Raw genomic sequence first — 8819 nt, forward strand, 5'->3', positions numbered from 1 at the left:
TTGTTGTGGTCACTTGCTAAGAGATTTGGTTTTGTGGAAATTGTGTAGCAGTTTTACTCAAAAGATAGTAGGACCATGTAGACAGATTAAAGATGGCTTCTGAGGCCACTTGGCTGGCTTCTCTGAAACTTGGAAGTTTTTGTTCTTTTAGGCTCCCCCTAAGATTTTCTACTTCCTTTGTTAACTAAAGTTAAGTTGCTAGGACTTTGGATTTTTTCTTTTGTGACCTCTGCTGTTTTGCAGATCTTGTTAGTATTTCTAAAAGCAATGGGTTTTTCAGATGTAGGTTCTCTTGACTTTGACTACTCCCTGATCTCTGCCTTAAGGGTTTGTAAACCAACAATGGAGCAGTGGTGTTTAAATTAGCAAATGTATGCTTGGATGCAAAGAAAGACTAAGCCTTGATAAGTAACTGGTAAATACTGGTAACCTTAATGGATTCTTGGAGATAGCTCCAATTTTTGCAAAGGTTAGATCAGAAAAATTAGAAAAGAAAATGTTGAGTCTAAAGGGTTTGCTGTTGTGAATTTTGTCTACACAATTTGTTTGGGGCATATTTGCCATTTGAATTCTGGATCTGTTTGATTACTGGTGTAAGACAAAATTCTAAGATTCTGCTTCCTACTGAGGAAGGTCTGTTGTGGAAAGCACTCTTTATAGTGTATGGCATAACTGTACCAGGTTTTCATACCTGTGTTGTTGTGGTTTCTCCCTTGTATGGGGACTTACAGTCAATAACTTGTATGTTGAATTTGCTCTTTCAGCTTCTGTGCCAAAGTGGGTAACAAAAGTAAGGAGATGACTCCTTTAAATTGAAAGTTAACTGCTGAGTTTTGATTTTGCATTTTCAGGTTCTGTTCCAGGAATCCCAAGGATTGCAAGCTTAGTGGCTAACAACATGATAACGACTGCTTTTGCTTGAAAGTTAACTGTTTTTACTTTTCTCTGCTGTATAGGACACCCAGGATTGACTTCTAACTAGTGGAAATGCTTAAACACTGAAAAATATGTAACTCCTGTGATGAACGAAACTTTTCCTATTTCCAAAGTCTTAGGTTTGTAGGCTACCAACTGAAACTATTGATTTTCTGCCAGCAACACTGAACATATTTTTGGAATTTGAGATTTTTTTCTGGTCTATATGAGTAAAACTGCAGTTACATAAGATTCCATGTGGCATAACTAAGAAAACTGTCTTGTCTGTATGTTGCATGTCTGTATGTCTTGTCCTTGTGCTTAATTGTCTTGGCCTTGAGGTGTCATAAAATTGGTTTCAGTGATACCTATAGATATTGAAAAGAAATCAAACAAACAAAACTAATGAAAACTGGTATACATGTTTTGAAAACACAATTTGGGATAATTTTTGGTCCATGGTAACTAATTTGTGCTCTAATGTTTTAAAACAGGTGCTTCTAAGGTTGTATTGGGTATAATATTTTTCCTTTTGCTTGGGTAGATAATGTAAGGAAGATGGAAATTTTTTAAAAATTAGGGTTTCTGGGCCCTCCCTGGTGGCACAGCGGGTTAAAGCACAGCACTAAGAAGCTTAAGCCACTTCCTCATGAGTTCGATCCCGCCTGCCCCGAGGAGATCCACATGGCGTGGCAGACCTCTCCTGACCCGCCCGTTGCTCCCCTCAGCAGTGTACTCCACAGATCTGCCTGTTCTGCTCCCCACTCTGTCCCTGGTGAATGCTCTCACCCTCTGCATCTCTGGCCTGTAGCCCAGTTCTGTATGAATAAATAAATAAATCTTAAAAAAAAAATTAAGGTTTCTGAGGTCAAAGAGTCCCTTGTTATAAAGAAAAAAGAACAAAAAGTATGGTTTGCCTGTTATGGTCTGACTGCCGATACTGCATTACTGACTGAGCCGGAGCTTTCAGAGAGATTGAGATTGTTGTCTTTTTTTTTTTTTTTCATATTTGTGACAAAGCTTCCCAGAATTCAAAATTTGAAAAAAATTTGGTAGTTTGTCCTTTGGTTCATCAAAGAAAATTTTGTGGAACCTCAGTAGAGCTCCTGAGACATTCCACAAAATTTCTTCCTTTCCTCTTGAAAAGGCACTTAGATCAATTTGGACTTTTTTGGTTTACCTAATAAAGAAAAATGACTGAAAAGGAAGCATTGTCACTTGAAATAAGGTGAAATATGGCATGAACATAAATGTTAACATTGGTGTTCTGAAAAGTGCATAAAAACATTATGATATCATATATTTGAATTGTAAATAATGATTGTTATCCTGAAATATTACATTTAATGGTTTGGCATTTGCAGAAATTGCTTCTGAAAAAAGTTTACAGAGAAAGACCTCAAATGATTCCAATTGGTGGAAACTTTGACAATGGAAAAAGATTTTCTACAAAGAACTAAACAAACTGATTTTTACTAAGTTTTCCTTTGAAATGATATGATATTTTTTCCCCATTTGATTCAAAGAAATTTTTTTGCTTTCAATAACCAGAATCTGAAGTAATTTTTTTCTTCAGCAGAATTAACGTGTATTTCTATCTTTCTGTCCCCTTGATACTAACACAGTGTAAAGATTGTGGTAGTAATATTTACTACTCGAGTATTTTTGCATAACTTCAATAGGGAATTTTGTTCGCTTAACCTAAATTAGAAATGTGTTTCTGTGGCTTTGCTTGGCATTCTCCAGAAACTTCAAATAGAGCTAAACCAAGAAAAGAAGAACCTACTGCTTTGTTTGTAGGGTTACAGAGACCTCCAAAGAAGGTGGTGAGGAAGCTTGCCTCCGTTGGCAAGCCTGGACAACCCAGAAAAATAAAAGTCCTGGTAACCTCGAGAAGAGGAAACTCCAGGTGGAGTCTGCTGAGACCAACGTTGCTCCTGAAACCTGTGTGGACTGGACATCGATGATTCGCTCTGATCCTGTAGGGAGGACTCCAGTAAGGCCAGCAACGACGACAACTATTGGCTACTGGATTATTCTACCTTGTGGTTTTATGCAAAAATACAAAAATAGTTAAAATTTAACATGTATCTGTAAATCACTTGTGCATACAAGTTGAACAAAGTTGGGATCAAGGTTGAGAGAACCTTTTAAACAGCTTTTAAAGTTTTGTTTTGTTCTGTTGCTATGACTTTGATGCACACCAAAAAGTTTTTTTCCCCCTTTCACATGCACTAATGGACTATTTTCCACTTATTGGACATTCATGGACAATGTTGGTTACCAACTGTACCCTAAAATTTGTGCCACCATAGATATGGTGGTATTAAAAATCAAAAGGGGGGATTGTAACAAGGAGGTCCCTAGGAAAAAGGGAAGTTCCAAGTTCCCTGCCCCACCCAGCAGGAGGGTGGAGCTGAGCAGAGAAAAAGGAGAGAAGAAAAGAAGGAAGCAGGATAGAGAAGCCAGATGGAGACCTAAGGAAGCCACATGGAGCAGCAAGCATGTGATGAAGAAACCGGGCTTGTGTCCTGTCCCTGGACTGGTGAAGGCAGATGTGGGTGAGAGACCTGTAGAGAGGTGACTATGGCAGTGCTTATATTGATTTTGATTTTGCTCTTTTCCTCCCAGATTTGTCTGGCCATTTCTGACCCTTTTCCATGGATCCCGGCCAGAAGGTGCTTTAGTCTTGTGGCAGCTTTCAGGCCTTGCTTTGGGCCAATCCCTTTTGGGTGGACTTTTGCCCACGAGGGAATGGGTCACTTCAGGTGTTTGATTTAGAAATTATATTCTTTGTGTTCCGTATTGTATATTCACTGTATTAAAGTCCTTTTCATGAAAATTTTATATATGTTTTGTCTTCTTGCGGCGGATGGCAGAACCCACTTAGAGCAAGCAGGATTTGGGGGCTTCAAGGGTGACCATCTCCCCCTGTTCTGGAACAGATTTGCTGCCCTGTAACAGTAGGAGGCTCTGGGTAACCAAACAAACACCCCCACCATCACTGCTCACTGTGAAAATGTTTAAGTTGCTGGTTCATTTATAAATTGGAATAACCTTTCATTGGCAACATAAAAGTTATCCTGTACTGAGTTTGTCCCAGCAATTCTGCTTCCATTAATTTCTCCTGAGGAAACTGTGGGACAGGTAAGCCAAGATACACACCAGACATACTCACCTATATCATTAAAATCTGTGGCAGCCTTAAGGAGATGACAGTGTTGTCTTACTCCAGATAGATGTGGGGGAATGTCCAGGCTTATTAATTCCTGAGGAGAAAGGAAGGAAGGTGATGCAAACTAGAACTGTTAAACTGCACTTATTTTTCCTGCTGTCTAGTTTGTTGGATAAGGTGAGTTAGGGGAAGGGAAAAGTGTCTAGCCCAGAGGATTTAATCAAAATTTTCAAAGTGAGAATCTCTGGGAGGCATTATGGTAGGTAGTTATTCTACTTTTTCTCTCTCACAGACACATGTATACACATACAATTTTTATGATCCAAATTACACATTATTTTTTAATTTATTTTTTCTTACTTATACATGCAAGAACTGGGATGCAGACTAAAGGTTGGGGGGCTGGTGAGCAGATTCATCAGAGACAGGGGGGAGGGGAACAGGCAGAGTGACTGAAATACACTCCTGAGGGGGGCAGCGAGGAGACAGGAGAGGTCTGATGCTCCATGTGGGGTGAAATCAGGCCACATAGCTGGAGATAGCTCTATAGCTCCACTTTAAACCTGCACCACCAGGGAAGCCTCACAGAACTATTTCTATTTGAGAAAATAACATGCTCGAAAGACCCCAGGAAGGCCATGTAGCACAAGCCCAGATTCCTTTTTCTCGAGACCTTGGCGGTAATCCAGTGAGGTGCCCATGGCCCGGGGGTCTCCTCCAGGGTGGGTCCCACTGCCCGAGCCTCTCCTCCACCACCAAGCTCTGACTCCGAGGTCCTGAGGGGGAGAGGATGTTCCCTCCACAACCCCCCCCACACCTCCCGCTGAGCTGACCCCTGCGGCTGTCTCCAGCCCTACTCAGTCCCGGCTGTAAGCACTGCACAGAGCCCCAAGCTGAGAGGAAAAGGGCGGCTAGGTTGGGGCGACGGCCAAGTCAGGCCCTCCTCGCCTTCGCGGCCTGAGTGCTGACCGCGCTGCTAGCCACTCTGCTGGACGTGGTGCTGGTCACATTGCTGGCCACGGTGCGGCTGGTGGGGAAGCGCCATGGGGAAGCCTCCGGCAAGTTCTTCCTCAACTTGATGGCGGGTGAATGCGACCCTGGGACTGGCTGCCCGCGGCACCTGAGCAAGCAGAGCAGGTAGCCTGGCAGGTGCCCACCTGTGTCCACAGGCGGCTTTGGCCTCGGCTCCACACCGTGGCAAAGAGCCAACCCTGGAAGTTGGGGAAGGAGCTGTGCGTGTTGCGGCTGGAGGCTCTGCCTGGTGCGCCCCACTGCCGTCTTCAGGGTCTTCAGGGTGTTCTCCGCTAGGACAGGTGCATCTATGCGGAGTAAGGACTATGGCAGACACAAAATCGGGAGGTGAAGAGGCTGGAGTAGCCTGAGAGAATCCACCGCATGATTTCCTCACATTACTAGGACCCCACATATTCAGCAAGAAAAGAAAAATAAAGATGCCAAAACTAGTATTGTGATTTGCTTTAAATGTATATATTTAATAAATTAAAGTGACAGTGCAGTACTGAGTGTTGTTGTTAAAGATTTATTTATTTATGTATACAAACACTGAGGTGTAGGCCAGAATTAAGGGAGAGGGAAGAGAGGACTCACAGAAACAGAGCAGGGAACAGAACAGGCAGATTAAAAAAGTACACTGCTGAGGAGCAGCAGGCAGGTCAGGAGAGGTCTGCTGTGCCCTGTGGGTCAGCTTCCTGCGCAGGGATCAAACTGGTGCTGCAGTAGCTGCAGAGAGCTTCACAATACTGCGCTTTAACCACGTGCACCACCAGGGAGGACCCTCAATTGTATCTTTGACAGGATGTTTTTGGTTGTACAGCTCACCCTAGATGTGTGTTCCTGAAAATGGTCCAAAATGGGATAAAAACCTAAGGTCCTCTCCCACCAAAGCACTTGTCTTTCCATCAGGTCCTCTCTCTGTGAAAACTCGCCCTGACTCCACCCTGACTGACCTCACACCATCACTTCCTCAGAGAGGTCCTCGCTTGTGACTAAGTTTCCTTTGCTGACTTAAATGCTGTGTGCCCAGTAAGCATGTACTGCAATCTCCCAGTTACCAGCACTAAATGCTCTACTGCTGATCATAGGAGGGCTGGGTGTTCTCCAGTGACACATGTTCTGAAGGGGTCTGCAGCAAGGCTGTGCAACTGGAGGATCTTCAGAGACTTTAATTGCCCCCCACACACACACCAACTATCTCGCAACATCTCAGAACTTTTTCTGCATCCAAAGTACTGGAGTGTGGAGGGGGGCATGTGGAGAAGCCAAAAGTTTTTATCATACTTCTGCCTTTACAAATATACCCAGTAATGATGACAGCTAATATGTGAGGGCTTGGTGTCAGATACCTTTCTGAGAACTTTAGGAGCTATAGTACCATGAAAACCCTGTGGTCTAGATGAAAGTATTCCATTTTACACATGAAGAGACAGGCACAGAGAGAGTAGGTTGCCTGGGACAAGCAGCTATCTAAAGGATGAGCACTTGAATCCCAGCTACCTAACTCCAGACAGACCTCTGCTCTTGGCCTCTAAGACAGTGCCACCTGCAGGAGCAGTAATGGCCACTGGATTGTTCCAGTAAAAATGCTGAATGAGCACAAAGTTACAGTATCTACCTGAAAGTTGAAAGAGGAAGTTCTGGATCACACAGTGCTACTGCACACAAGGATGTTGGGTTTTATATGTGATATATGTGTTCTGACAGCTGCTTTCCTCCACAAAGGGCTGTCGCTAATGTCCACAGGGAAAGACCAGCACCAGATCACCTAAACCCCTTACACTTCACAAAGGAAAGGTGGTCGTGCATACCTCCTTAGGTCACTTCTGCTCAATTCTCCTTAGTCTTGCCACAAGGAAAGGTGAGAACCATCAAAGTAACAACTGAAAGAAGCTATGACAAGCATTGTTTAAATGTCTTCTGTAGGGCCTCCCTGGCGGTGCAAGGATTGAAGCGCAGCACTATGAAGCTCTCTGCAGCCACTGCAGCATGAGTTTGATCCCTGGCCAGGGAGCTGACCCACACGGTGCAGCAGACCTCTGCTGTCTCCCCACTGCTCCCCTCAGCAGTGTGTTTCAATCAATCTGCCTGTTCTGCTCCCCACTCTGTCTCTGGTGAATCCTCTCACCTACACTCCCTGCAGCTCTGGCCTGTACCCCAGTTCTTGTATGCATCAATGAATAAATCTTTTTTAAAAGATAAACAACAAATGCCCTTTATAGAATTGCCACTTTAGGGTTTGTTATTCAGTGTGGACTCTAGCCAGCAGCATGGACAGTTACTTGGGTACTTATTTTAAAAATGTGAACTCACCCAATCAAGAAATAGACAAAGGAGTTTAACAGGCATTTTTCCAAAGACATGCAGATGGCAGAGGCATGAAAAAATGTTCATCATCATGGAAATGCAAATCAAAACCTCAATGAGATACCACCTTACACATGTTAAGAATGGCTCATATTTAAAAAAAAACCAGAAACAACAAATGCCGATGGGAATGTGGTGAAAAAGGCACACTCTTACACCACTGCTGGGAATGCAAACTGGTCAAGCCACTATGGAGAACTGTGTGGAGATTCCTCAAAAGACTAAAAATTGACCACCACATGACCAAGTGATTCCACTCCTAGGAATCTATCCAAAGGACACAAAACACTAATTTGAAAGGAAACCTGCACACTTACGTTTGTTGCAGCACTATTTACAATAGTGAATTCTGCAAACAATTTAAATGGCCCAAAATAGATGAGTGGATCAAGAAGCTATGATCTATATACACAATGGAATACTACTAAGCAATCAAAAAGATAAACTCATGTCATTTGAGGCAACATGGATGGAGGTGGGATTTTGCTCAATGAAATAAGTCTGTAAGATAAAGAAAAATAATGGGTGATTTCACACAGAGGTGGAATACAGAGTTAGAAATAAAGATCAGAAGAGAGCTGACCATAGATCTGAGGCATGGAACAAGGGGAAATAAGAGGGATCAATGCAAGGGAGGGAAGAGCACCAGGTACTGTTGGGATAGAGCTATGGTGGTGGGAGGACAAAAAGGACTATACTGGGGAGAGAAATCAATGTTGTACTCAAATGAACAAAGATATAACAAAAAATAATTTTTTCAAAAAGTGAACTCAACACAACCCTAGACCTGCTACATTCTAGAATCTGCATTTTAACAAAATCTTCAGGTGATTTGTGTTCAATTAGGTTTGGAATCATTGATCTAGGTGGTGTGTAGAAGCATAAAAACTTGACAAAAGTGGTTTTGCGAAGTCCCATCTCCTGTGGAGACATTAGATTAAAGCTTAGTCACTGTGGTTCAAGTTTATGCTAATTTTAAATTTGTACAACTATCCATTTTATTCCATGATAAGGCTCAGATTCCAAACCTTTTGTTTGGAGTTTATGAGAGTGCTGTATGTGTGTGTGTGTGTGTGTGTGTGTGTGTAATTAAAAACAAAGAGGAGGTCCTTCCTGGTGGTGAAACAGGTTAAAGTGCAGCACTGCAGGCGAGTGCCACTTCAGTGCTTGTTGGGTCCCTGCCCGAGTTGACCTAGATGGCAGGCAGACCTCTCTTGACCCACCCGCTGCTCCCCTTAAAAGTGTACTTTGTCGGCCCTCCCTGGTGGCGCAGCGGGTTAAAGCACAGCACTGAGAATCTAAAGCCGCTTCCGCATGAGTTCGAATCCCGCCTGCCCCGGAGGTGACC

The sequence above is a fragment of the Condylura cristata genome, unplaced genomic scaffold (assembly GCF_000260355.1).
Source record: "Condylura cristata isolate star-nosed mole 26May11 unplaced genomic scaffold, ConCri1.0 scaffold00028, whole genome shotgun sequence".
NCBI classification, from domain to species: domain Eukaryota; kingdom Metazoa; phylum Chordata; class Mammalia; order Eulipotyphla; family Talpidae; genus Condylura; species Condylura cristata.